We start from the raw sequence: 13,328 nt of genomic DNA, 5'->3' as shown, positions 1-13,328 counted from the left end.
ACCCGGCGGGGGGTCGGAGAATGACGCCCTGTGTCCGGAGGAAGTGTCTGGTTTTACAACAAAAAAAATCGGCGAGGCCCCGGCACCGATGCTCCAACCGGTGAGAGGCTAGCAGCCGCGTCACGTAGAATGCACAGCCTTCCCGATATAAACACCTGTAGAATTGCTGTCCATGGCCATGGTCCATGGGTCCATGGCCGTGCATGCGCACGGCGACCACCTGCAGCGATTGCGCTGTACAACATGGCGACCTGCCCCCTGGACAGTCCCTCGCCACCCCCGGGCCACCCCCCATCAGTCCCCCCTGCCTTCACCGAATCACCCCCAGCCAGAAGCGCAGCTCCCCCACCCCCGACAGTAGCGGTGCTGGACACAGTCTGCACCAGCAAGCCGGGTTTACGAAAACTGAGAGCACACATGTCCCGCGTCTCAGCCCATCGGGGGCGGAGCATCATGGGAGGGCCTTCAGGTAACGTCCTGAGACCGTCCCAACAGCATGCGGCGTACTCCTCGATGAAGCCATTTGCCGTTTTGGAGGGGTGGAGGATCCAAAACAGATGTCACCCCTGATTTGGTCGTAAACAGCGATTCTCCGCCCGATCGCCAATTACGATATCTGCGTCGGGCAGTGGAAAATCCCAACGATGTTCTCCCACCAATGCTGAATTGTACAAATGAGGAGGGGATTCCCAATCCTTTGCCATGCAAATTGATGCATGATGAGGATTGGGAGGGATTGATTCCCCAGTGAATCCCACTATCGGCCTGCCATTTTGAACGGGAGGCCTGATAACAATGTTCCTGTGGCTGGCCCCACCCCCATCGCAATTCAGTCTCCCACTCCCCTGTTGCACAATTCAGCCCCCCACACTTAGAATTTCTGGGTTCCATCCTCCCCCTCCAGTATGGGGGATAACATGACGCACTCCCCCAGAGACCCCCTAAACAGAGGGACCCCCCCCCACACAGAGACCCTTTAAATAAACAAACCCCACCTAAGAGACCCCTGCATAAAACAACCTTTCCAAAAAGTGCTCTCAATTCATCTCCTTTCACGCTTGAGTGATGTTAAAGTGGTCAGCTGGAAATTGGCAGCACTTAACTCTGTTTGAAATGGTCCAGGACCTGTCAATGAAAGCTTGATGCATATAAACATCGCAGTTAGAGCACTTCAGAGTTACTCAGCCACTAAGGAACACTGCTGACAGCTGTGTGTGTGTGTGTGTGCGGACGCTGTCAATCACAGCTCAGTAAAATCAATCTAAAAGAGAATTGAATGAATGGCTTTCAGCTCAATGATGTCAAGGAATTTAAACCCACCTGACTGGTTTTCTTTTTCGAGGAATTGACACTGTAAGACCATAAGATATAGGAGCTGAATTAGGCCATTCATCCCATCGAGTCTGCTCCGCCATTCAATCATTGCTGATATGTTTCTCATCCCCATTCTCCTGCCTTCTCCCCATAACTCCTGAGCACCTTATTAATCAAGAACCTATCTATCTCTGTCTTAAAGACACTCAGTGATTTGGCCTCCACAGCCTTCTGCGGCAGAGTTCCACAGGTCCACCAACCTCTGGCTGAAGAAATTCCTCCTCATCTCAGTTTTAAAGGGTTGTGTGGTAATACCAGGTATTGCGGTACCTGAGCGGTGGATGACCATTGGCTAGACCTAGGAGTCTATCATTGGCTAACGTACATAGCTCCGCCCTGAGAGGCGGGGTATAAGAACCAATGCCGTCCCAGCAGCCTTCACTTTCTGTATCGAAGCCGCTGGGTACAGTTCGAGCTGATTAAAGCCGATTAGTTATGACTCACCTTGTCTCGAGAATAATTGATTGAGCATCAATTTAATCAGCTATTACTTCTGAAAGGATGGATCTCCGTATCAAGCTGGAGTGCCTTCAGCTCAGCCCCCACGCAGACAACTGCGCTGCTATTTTCAAGCATTGGCTGGCGTGTTTTAAGGGCTACCTCGACACGGCCGCCGACACCCCCACGGAAAGGCAGAAAATGCACCTTCTACGCTCACGGGTCAGCCCTGCGATCTACCCTCTGATCGAAGAGGCGGCGAACTATACTGCAGCTATGGAGCTGCTAGAAGGACATTACATCCGTCCTCTGAACCAGGTCTACGTCCGTCACCTGCTGGCAATTAGAAGGCAGAGCCCAGAAGAAACCCTGGAAGACTTCTATCGGGCACTACTAGTGCTGGGCCGAAACTGTGGCTGCCCAGCAGTTACGGGGAACGAGCACATGGAGCTTTTAATTTGGGACGCTTTCGTGGCAGGTATGACTTCCCCCGACATCCGCAGAAGGCTCCTTGAAATGGACACACTGGGCCTCACTGAGGCACAGGCCCTGGCAGGGTCCATGGACGTTGCGTACAAAAACGCACTGGCTTTTGCTCCCGGACGCACGGCGCCCCCCTGGGCTGCGTGGCACCCCGTCGCGGCAGCCCCCAGACTTTCCTGCTAACCCCGCAGGCCTGCGAGGCAAGACGGCCCGTTTTCACGGCCGGCCACGCTGCTTCTTCTGCGGCCAGGAATCATCCCCGCGCACGCTGCCCGGCCTGCACCGCCACCTGCAAAGGGTGCGGCAAGAAAGGCCACTATGTCGCGCTCTGCCAGGGCCGTGCCGTGGCAGCAGTCTCCAGCGACTATCGGCAGCCTTTTTTTCAGGTCCCGGCCGTCCAAGGCCCACCGTCGCCCTTCTATCCCCAAGAAACGTGCGACCCACGGCAGCGGCCATTTTGCCCCCCCGGCCACCACACTGGATGGGTGGGCGCCGCCATTTTGTCCCTCGCCGCCGCCATCTTCTGCATCCCCGGACTCCATGTGCGACCCGTGGCTGATGCCATCTTGGATGGGGCCTCAAGCCCCCAGCACAGCCGACTCCACACTGCCCGACCAAAACTCCCCCTTGCTGCAGCTGGCCTCTGTTACCCTGGACCAGAGTCGGCCCCGGACGCTAGCGAAAGCCACCACAACGATCGCCATCAACGGCCATGTGACGTCATGCCTGATCGACTCCGGGAGCACGGAAAGCTTTGTCCACCCCGACACGGTAAGGCGCTGTTCTCTTGTCACCTATCCCGTAAACCAACGGATCTCCCTGGCCTCTGGGTCACATGTAGTGGAGATAAAGGGGTTCTGCCTCGCGAACTTCACTATCCAAGGCAGGGAATTCCGCAATTTCCGCCTATACGTTCTGTCGCACCTCTGCGCAGCCACCCTTCTTGGGCTGGATTTCCAGTGCCACCTACAAAGCCTGACCTTTAAATTTGGCGGCCCCATACCCCCCCTTACTGTCTGCGGCCTCGCGACCCTTAAGTTCGACCCGCCTTCCCTGTTTGCGAACCTCACCCCGGATTGCAAACCCGTCGCCACCAGGAGCAGACGGTACAGTGCCCAGGACCGAACCTTCATCAGGTCCGAGGTCCAAAGGCTGCTGAAGGAAGGGGTCATCGAAGCAAACAACAGCCCCTGGAGGGCTCAAGTCGTGGTGGTAAAGACCGGGGAGAAACATAGGATGGTCATCAACTATAGCCAGACCATCAACAGGTTTACGCAGCTGGACGCGTACCCTCTCCCCCGTATAGCCGACCTGGTAAACAGGATTGCACAGTACAAGGTTTTCTCCACGGTGGATCTCAAGTCTGCCTACCACTAGCTGCCCCTCCGTCATGGTGACCGCCAGTACACTGCCTTCGAAGCAGATGGGTGGCTCTACCACTTTTTAAGGGTTCCCTTCGGTGTCACGAACGGGGTCTCGGTCTTCCAATGTGAGATGGACCGAATGATTGACCAGTACGGCTTACACGCAACGTTCCCGCATCTTGATAACGTCACCATCTGCGGCCATGACCAGCAGGACCACGACACCAACCTCCGAAAATTTCTCCAGACCGCGAATATCCTTAATCTGACCTACAATAAGGATAAATGCGTGTTTAGCACCAACCGTCTAGCCATCCTAGCCATGACGGAGGCCCGCCAGGCCTTCTGCCGCATCAAAGCGGACATCGCAAAAGCCACGATGCGCGCCATCGACGAGTCCCTCCCCTTCCAAGTCGAGAGCGACGCGTCTGATGTAACTCTGGCCGCCACTCTCAACCAAGAGGGCAGGCCCGTGGCTTTCTTCTCCCGTACCCTCCATGCTTCCGAAATTCGCCACTCCACGGTCGAAAAGGAGGCCCAGGCCATTGTGGAAGCTGTGCGGCACTGGAGGCATTACCTGGCTGGCAGGAGATTCACTCTCCTCACGGACCAACGGTCGGTGGCCTTCATGTTCAACAATGCACAACGGGGCAAGATCAAGAACGACAAGATCTTGTGGTGGAGGATACAACTCTCCACCTACAATTACGAGATCTTGTACCGTCCCGGGAAGCTGAACGAGCCCCCTGATGCCCTGTCCCGCAGCACTTGTGCCACCACGCAAGTGGACAGCCTCCGAGCCCTCCACGAGGACCTCTGCCACCCGGGGGTCACTCGTTTCTTTCATTTCATTAAGACCCGCAACCTGCCCTACTCCATCGTGGAGGTCAGGTCCATCACCAGGGACTGCCAAATCTGCGCGGAGTGCAAACCGCACTTCTACCGGCCAGAGAGAGCGAATCTGATAAAGGCTTCCCGTCCCTTTGAACGTCTCAGCATGGATTTCAAGGGCCCCCTCCCCTCCACCGACCGTAACACGTACTTCCTGAACGTGATTGATGAGTACTCCCGGTTCCCATTCGCCATCCCCTGCCCGGACATGACCACGACCACCGTCATCAAGGCCCTCCAGGGTATCTTTACACTGTTCAATTTCCCCGCATATATACACAGTGATAGGGTGTCCTCCTTTATGAGCGACGAACTGTGTCAATTCCTGCTCAGCAAAGGCATCGCCTCCAGCAGGACGACCAGTTACAACCCCCGGGGAAACGGGCGGGTAGAAAGGGAGAACGGAACGCTCTGGAAGACCATCCTGCTGTCCCTTCGGTCCAGGAATCTCCCAGTCTCCCGCTGGCAAGAAGTCCTCCCAGTGGCCCTTCACTCCATCCGGTCGCTGCTCTGTACTACCACAAACCAGACACCTCACGAACGTCTCCTTGTTTTCCCCAGGAAGTCCTCCTCCGGGACCTCGCTCCCAACCTGGCTAGCGACACCCGGACCCGTCCTGCTGCGGAAACATGTGAGGGAGCACAAGTCGGACCCGTTGGTCGAGAGGGTCCGCCTGCTGCATGCCAACCCCCAGTACGCCTACGTAGCGTTCCCCGACGGCCGCCAAGACACGGTCTCCCTTCGGGACCTGGCGCCCGCCGGAGCCCCACGCGCCCCCGCACCATTGCCCCAAACCCCACCCTCCCCGAAGCACCTGACCGGAGGGTCAGTACTGCCGCCGTCCCTACCCAGCGCCGAACAGCCACCGACGCCCCCTACAGGTGCCCCTCCCCATGCTCACTTTTCGCCCCAACAACGCCGCCTAGGGGTGACAAAGCTGCCTGGGAGGAAGACACCACGTTCCCGGAGCCACAACCGCTGGGGCCCCCACCAGGATCATCGCCGAAGTCCAGACGCTCCAGAAGGATGACCAGGCCACCCGATCGACTGATTGCTGCACTATAAAAAACGTTTTCTGTTACCCTCGACATCACGGTACCTCCATACCTGGTCCTACCATGCAAAAGGCGACAGTAACGTTGGCCATCACCCCGCTGGGTTCTTTTTAACAGGGGGTGAATGTGGTAATACCAGGTATTGCAGTACCTGAGAGGTGGATGACCATTGGCTAGACCTAGGAGTCTACCATTGGCTAATGTACATAGCTCCGCCCTGAGAGGCGGGGTATAAGAACCAATGCCATCCCAGCAGCCTTCACTTTCTGTATCGAAGCTGCTGGGTACAGTTCTAGCTGATTAAAGCCTTTAGTTATGACTCACCTTGTCTCGAGAGTAATTGATTGTGCATCAGGTTGTCCCTTCAGTCTGAGGCTGTGGCCTCGAGTTCTAGTCTCGCCGACTAGTGGAAACATCTTCTCCACGTCCACTCTATCAGGCCTCTCAGTATTCTGTAAGTTTCAATTAGATCCCTGCTCACCCCTCTAAATGCCATCGACTACAGACCCAGAGTCCTCACATGCCAAGTCCTTGATTCCCAGGATCATTCTTGTGAACCTCCTCTGGCCAGCATTTGGGACACCCTCCAATATGGCCCTTCAAAGGTAATTGTATCGTGATGACGTTCTTCGCTCTGCACAAACTGGCCCCACAGAGAGGAGCAGTGAAACTGGTGGAGCAAGATGGAGCTGAATACTCAGCATCCTGAGGAGAGGAGGAAGCTGACAATTGCTCAGTGGAGCACGCCCATTCTGCTGATATCTATGCAGACTGACCTGCATGCCAGGGAAGTCCACACAGCCCTCATTCAGTCAAGATTCACAATGTGGGGCATTTAGCTGTTTCCCTTTGGCAGCGGGGCACCGCTGAGTGTAGATATCACCTCAGACAAGCTCATCTCAACAGCCAGATCTCCTTTTCTCACATAAAGACTAGCTGCATCCTCTCTCACACTCTAACCCCCACGTTTATTGAGTTCACATTCATTCAGCTCCTAATAGTCAATGTGCAATGGGGCACTAAGAACTACATGTATCTTAGCAGTTGGCCAAGGTAAACGGCTTCATTGCAAGAAAGTTATTCTCATGACACTGACATTAATGAAGGCACCCAAGTGAAACCCTTTGCGCAACTGAGTGTGCTTTCCTGTTCTTCCTCACACTCCGGTGTGGTGCTACTCAATAATGTGGAGACAGGCTGCTCATTTCCCTGCAGGGAATCAGATGCCCGTGGTGGACACCTTTGGGGTTTTGTATCCATGGGCACCCGGCTACAAACTGTACATCTGCATCTGTAAAAGGATCACCCAGTCATGGAGCAGGATGCAGCATTTGTGGCTCTGTTAGAGGGGCCGACTGTCCGGCAGCACGGTAGTACAGTGGTTAGCACAGTTGCTTCACAGCTCCAGGGTCCCAGGTTCAATTCCCGGCTTGGGACATTGTCTGTGTGGAGTCTGCACGTTCTGCCCGTGTGTGCGTGGGTTTCCTCCGGGTGCTCCGGTTACCTCCCATGGTCCAAAGATGTGCAGATTAGGTAGATTGGCCATGCTAAATTGCCCTTAGTGTCCAAAAAAGGTTAGGTGGGGTTACTGGGTTACAGGGATAGGGTGGAGGAATGGAGGGGCCCGCGGTGGGAGCCACCGCTGTTTGTCAGTCTGACACCCCCTCCCAATGCCGTACACATATTGAACGCTATGGCAGGAATGTTGGACGCAGACCTTGCCCTAGTGATGCTGGTGCTTGCGATGTGGCAAGACGCCGGAGACACCCATGTGCCGGATTCCGCCCCCACACTGAGGTCCTGGCCACCCATCAGGCCAGTGACAGACCCAGAGGGAGAGTCCCAAAACGGCCCAGGGTGTACAGACGTCGCTGGTCATTCGAGCAGATGGCGGGCAGATGGATGGCAGGAGGCTCTGCCTCAACAAGGAGATGGTGCGGCACCAGAGTCATGTCCTCGCGGACTTGGCACCACGTGGAGGAGGACACCCACTCCCGGTGGCCATCAAAGTCACCGCAGCCCTGAACCTTGATGCCTTGGGATCATTCCAGAGCTCAAGCGGGGACCTGTGTGGCATCTCGCAGGCCATAGCCTACAGGTGCACGCGGCATGTCACGGGTGCCCTATTTGCCTGGGCAGAAGACTAATTATCTTTGATATGGACCAAGCCCAACAAGATGCCCGGGCAGCAGAATTTCTCCACCATCGCCGGGATGCCCCAGGTCAAGAGAATGAGGGGTTGAATTCCCCGGTCGATGACTCCGAAATCGCGTTCGGCGACTGGCTGGAGAATCCAAGTCTCTCCCCAAATCGGGGGTGGTGCCGCTTTCGCGATGCTGCACCCCCTCCAAAGCGGAGTACTCTCGGAGTGCGCCGCGTGGCATATCGACGGCCTCAGGACATTGCCTGAGGCCTGCATAGCGATGCTCCGCCCCCGACCGGACGCGTTCTCGACGGCGTGGGACACGTGTGTTCTCACCCGTCGGGAACTCAGCTTGGCGGCTGTGAACTCTGTCCAGTGCTGCCACAGTCGGGGTAGGGCTGATCCGCAGGCATGGGGGGACATTATTCGGGTCTGGGGGCACTGTGCAGGGGTGGTCCGGGGCATGCGAGCCGGCCGAGGGGGGGGGGGGGGGGGGGACTATTTTGTGGGCCGGGTCGACGAGCGGCCGGTGTCATGCAGCATGGTGCAGACACTGCAGGTGCCGCCGTGGGCATGCGTGGCCAGAGATCTGGCAATTTTCCGGGCCATATCGGCAGCTAGAGCCGGGTGCTCTACGCTGCCATCCTGCGAGCCCCCAGCAAAACGGGGAATCGGTGGCCATTTTGCATCAGTTTTTCTGGCGCAAAACGCCACCGTTCCCACACCAGCGTGGGGACATCGCCCCAGAATTGGAGAATCCAGCCCGGAGATTCTTAAGGCCGGTACCCCACTGCCAGTCTGGCAGTCTGGGCCCCCTCTTGTGGGAGAGCTTTTCCTGTGGAGATACAGAGAGGGCATTGTTCATCACACTCATGGCTCACAGTGGTGGTGGTGGTGGGGAGAGGGGAGGTTGTGCAGGGAAGGGGGATTGAAGGGGGTGGAGGGAGGGTTGAAGGGGGAGTGGGTGGAAAGAGGGTTCGGGGTCGCCTGAGGGATGGGGGGGGAGTGGATCTCCCTTGGTTGGGGGGGGGGAGCATTAATTTCTACTCACTCACGCGGCCCGGTGTAGGTCGTTGACCGTTTTCTGGCACTGGAGGCCAGTACTCCTGGTCACACTCCCCGAGCTGACTGCTGCTGCCACCTCGTCCCAGGCATCACTGGCTGCCCTGTGTCTCACTCTCCAGGATTTTCAGGGGAACAGGACATCCCTCCTGGCCTCCACGGCGTTTAGCAGCCTCCCCAGGTCAGCTTCCCCGAATCTTGGGGCCAGTCTCCTGAACGCCATTGTTGCGAGCTGGCTGGGGTTGGCTGAGCAAGTGCAGCTTAAGTGCTGCTCGACCTTATTAGCGGGGGGCTAGCGAGCATGGTGCCGGTGAATCAGCTGGCGAGTCTTCATTTGTGGCGAGTTGCCGTGAGGCCTCGTTACGTTGACCGATTAACGTGGAATAGCATTGCCGGCCTCGCTGGGCCGAGCGCCCAGACGCTTGTGGCAATTCCTGCTCGCTACCTCACTGAGACATTTCTCCGGAGAATCGTGCCCAATGTTTAAAGATCATGGAAAATTAATTTATGCTCAATGTAATGTGCACTCAAAGATCTGCCGTCCTTGAAACTGAATTGGGTGACTTATGACTGATTACGCTGATAAAACCAGCACAAACCAGTGGCCACGCACGTTTAGGAAAATAGCATTGTCAAAGCTTTTTTTCATATAACGGGCTGGATTTTCTGTCGGCGAAATCCTCCGTTTCGCCCGTAGTGCATTCACGCCCGCAGAATTCCCGACGGCCTGGGATGCCGACAATGCAAAACCCCATTGGCTGGCTGCTGGGACGGAGAATCCCGCCCAACATACTTAGATGACCTAAAAAAGGATTCAAATCATCGAAAATACGCAAGTCCCAGAGAGGTGAAATTAAAAACAAAAACGCTTCAAGAAATTTGCTGCAGCTCCAGAAATACTTTGGGCCCTCCTGCATCGAAGATGCTACAGAATGTGAATTTACACTCATTCAAAACAGATTTCTGTTTTTTTGTGATCAGAGGCGGAGCTATGTTAATGAACTAAATGATGTTTCGAGATATAAACAATTGAAGGAACTTGCACATTGTGACGGTTCAGTGTAAATCATGACATGTGAATTCTTCGATAAATAAACCGCACAAATCCACCTTTCTACCGTAATTATACTAAACATTTCCAGCAAATTCTGAGCCAATGGATAATTTAAAAAGTGGAAAATGCTGGACCCTTTTGTTGCATTTAGATAGCTTAATGTCCATCCTTTTTTACCTCATGTTACTGCATTATTTGACATTGGTTAATGCTATTTGGAGTACTTTGGGCAATAATGTATTACAATATAGTAGAATAAAATGTGATAGTAGGTGATAACCATACACATTGGTTTTATGGTCTGTTTTAGACCATACCACAATAAAGATTTATTCAAATACTACAGAAGATAGTCTTATTGATTTTGATCCTTCTTTGATATTAATAACTCCACCCATTCAACGGTTACGTTTAATTTGTAGGTTATGTATCTTGCCAAAGACAGTGAGGTTACTTTCAGTTAGGAGAGTAGCAGGAAGGAGACCATAAAAGAGCACTGTGCATGACTATTAGCTTGTAGGTAACTGGCCAAAGGTTAATTTAAGAAGTATTAATTTAACTAGAAAAGGTCACACATTGTTGGCACAGTAACTCAAGAACTGGCCAGTGAATTTTAATTACACTTGGCAGGAAATCAGTAAATGACCAAGCCTTTTGAGAATGAGGCTCAAAGGTCAATGTTACTAATGTTAGACTAGTGACTATTAAAGTCTTGCGATGAAGGTGACACCTCATCTACAATGTGAATAAAGACATTGCGGCAGCAACAACTTGAAAGACAAGTAGGTGTGGGCCGCAGCTGAGTAGGAAAGGTATTTCTGATATCCTTGGGAAATTCGAGGTTTATACTATATGCAACAAGAAAAACAACTTGTTTTACTAAGCAATATTGTTTACCTTTGGCATCTGACTTTTATTGTGGATGACAACTGTAAAGCTGATGTTTGACCATTGGTAAAACTTTTTATAGTTTTATTGTTGTGAGGTTTAATAAATAAGCAAAGTTATTCATTTAAAATGCTCAACAGTTAAAGCAGAAGATTCTTCTTCGGACACATAGTTCACCAAGCTGATTATCTCTTATCTCAAAGTGCCTTTGCACCTCTTATACATTAACGAGACTGTCCCTAACACTGCAGAGTATATCGCAGTTAATAGGTATCTTTTTTGACAAGGACATTATTTAAAGGGAACATCAGTGCACACACGCTGAGCTCCAACAGAAAACTGCTGATTTCTTAACACAATTCCTAGGCAGCATTGCATTTGCACAGGGGCGCGTTAAGTAAAAGTAACAATTCACACTTGCATTGACCAAATAGCCCTTGCAACCAAAGTTGATGACATTTTCCCTCAATAAATCAAACTCATATTATTGTTTGAGATTTTGCAAAGCCCGCTTGCAATTATTGCACAGAAAGCACAGTCCAAATGATCTCTATTGGCCCTATTTTACATCCTGTTAACACTTAACACAAACCGGTACTCAAAAACTGGTTAATGATTTTAGTCTATGGGCACTTGTCGGGCAGCTCATCGGAAAGCAGGATCACTGAATGTCATTTCTATTTGTGCTCACAAAGTACGATCATGCAGATTGAAAGAACTGTTTCTTCCTAACAAGAACTACTGAAGTGGTACGTGGCCATATGTGTTGGACAATCTGCTTCCAAAGACAAAAGCTGTATCGAAACAAGCCTCAGTAGCTTCAGCAATAGAACACCTGTCTCCTCCTCGAAGGTTATGCAGTTAAATCCCACAGCTGCCTGCTGTCCAAAGCTGACCTTCACAGTTTCACTGTGTGTTCTGAGTCCTTCACCAGTGCACAGAAGGGGACCCGGTACATTGGACAGCAAATGTTGGTGGTGGGATAAGTGGGCCAGCATCTCACTCTCATTCCAAGCAGATTCCTCTTGGTGACGAGTGCAGTGGGAAAGGTGTCAGTTATGGGGAATTCCTTTCTTGCAAAGTTGTATATCACACAATCAGCCATCTTCCCAAGCAAAATTACTCCTTGTGCCACTGATAGCTGTCAGGGAGATGTTTCTGCCTGGGTCATCTTTGATTTCTGGATAATGAACAGTAACAGGAGACTAAATATGACATGGACAAAGCAAAAGAGAAATTAAATCCATGATAATAAGTTAAAACCGGCGCAATCACCAAAAAACATTGGCGCAATTTAGTCGCCTTGTCGCGTCTGACTTGGTGACGGGCTGAGGCCGTTGAATCTCGCAAGAGACCTCGTCGAGATCCAGATCTGCATATTTAAATGAGCCATCAGGCTCATTTAAGTATACGTTTGCGGGAGTCTCCTGGAGCCCAGAGCCTAACGGCCATTTAGTACTGGTTTCCATAAACTTGGACCAGTCATAATGGCACTTGGGGATGGTCTCCAAGGCTATTAGAGATCATTGGGTGGTCGACAACAGGGCAGGGTGGCACCCTGGCACTGCCATCCTGGAACCTTGGCAGTGTCACCCTGGCACGCCACGGTGTCAAGTTGGCACTGCCAGGGACCTGGACAGGGGACCTTACAAGGTAGACGGGGTGAGGGGGTGTTCCTGGAGTTGGGGGGAGGGGATGGTTGAAAACTGTTTTGGGGGGGCCTGAAAGGGGGTGGGGGGGGGAAAGATCGGGACCCTCTCTCTCCAAAAAGGCTGTGGGGCCTGTATTTTTGAAACTACAAAGGCCTGAATGAATCTACAGTAAACCCTCAAACTGGATACAACGTTTGAAGAGAAGTAAGGTGCTGGAAACAACCATCTGAAACAAATGATCTTTTTTCCCTTTTACCTGTGATTTTCACCACTCTCCTCCCCTCTGTGTTTGTCTGTCCTGTGTGTTTGTGTAGAGGGTGGGGGGCAAGTAAAAGTGGAGATTTGGGAATTAGATAATAACTAAACAGTTGTATTTGCTACATATTTCATTATATTCTTGTTATAGATAATCAGTAATTGTGTTTACATTTACAAACCTGGTGACTGTAATTATTACGCCGCCAAGGGTGAAATAGGTTGGGTATTTTTCTCAGAATTATTGGTTAATTTACTTATGTTGTGAGGGGATGGTTGAAAACTGTTTTGGGGGGGCCTGAAAGGGGGTGGGGGGGAAAGATCGGGGCATCCAGACAAAATGGCAGCCCAATCTGCGAGGAGCTTTTCCTGTTGGGCTTACCTCGTCAAGTGCGGTCTTGCTGGAGAGAAACTTCCCGGGGCCCAAGAAACGGCAAAGTGCTGTTGAATAGCGGGGCCTTAGCATTACAACCACCAAGAAACACCCCACAAAACGTGCCCAAAACTGGACATAGATTTTCTTTCGGTTGAATCACGCTCATTATCTAAGGCTCTTGAGTTTTTATTTTATTCGTTATTTAAATGTTTTGTAAGGATCATGAGGTGCTGCCCTGGACATCAGAAGGATACACATCTTCTTCCTGCAGCATGATAGCACTGTGGTTAGCA

At 52.2% G+C, this 13,328-nt stretch overlaps 1 long non-coding RNA gene across 4 annotated transcripts in view; it reads left to right on the top strand.

The window, feature by feature from the left end:
• LOC140393038 (uncharacterized) overlaps window positions 1–13,328 on the top strand; it is a 76,047-nt gene that overhangs the window by 19,924 nt on the left and 42,795 nt on the right. Inside the window, exon 1 of one of the 4 annotated variants that reach the window (XR_011935471.1) lies at window positions 10,545–10,676. The exons of 1 other annotated variant lie outside the window; for it this stretch is intronic. This is a non-coding gene — a long non-coding RNA (uncharacterized lncRNA). Of the gene's footprint in view, window positions 1–10,544; window positions 10,677–11,368; window positions 11,502–13,328 lie in introns of those variants that run through there. 2 more of the 4 variants (XR_011935477.1, XR_011935473.1) reach the window with 2 other exon arrangements.

The sequence above is a fragment of the Scyliorhinus torazame genome, chromosome 2 (genome assembly GCF_047496885.1).
Source record: "Scyliorhinus torazame isolate Kashiwa2021f chromosome 2, sScyTor2.1, whole genome shotgun sequence".
NCBI classification, from domain to species: domain Eukaryota; kingdom Metazoa; phylum Chordata; class Chondrichthyes; order Carcharhiniformes; family Scyliorhinidae; genus Scyliorhinus; species Scyliorhinus torazame.
Note: the sequence above shows the minus strand (reverse complement) of the source record. Positions and strands in the feature narration are given on the sequence as shown.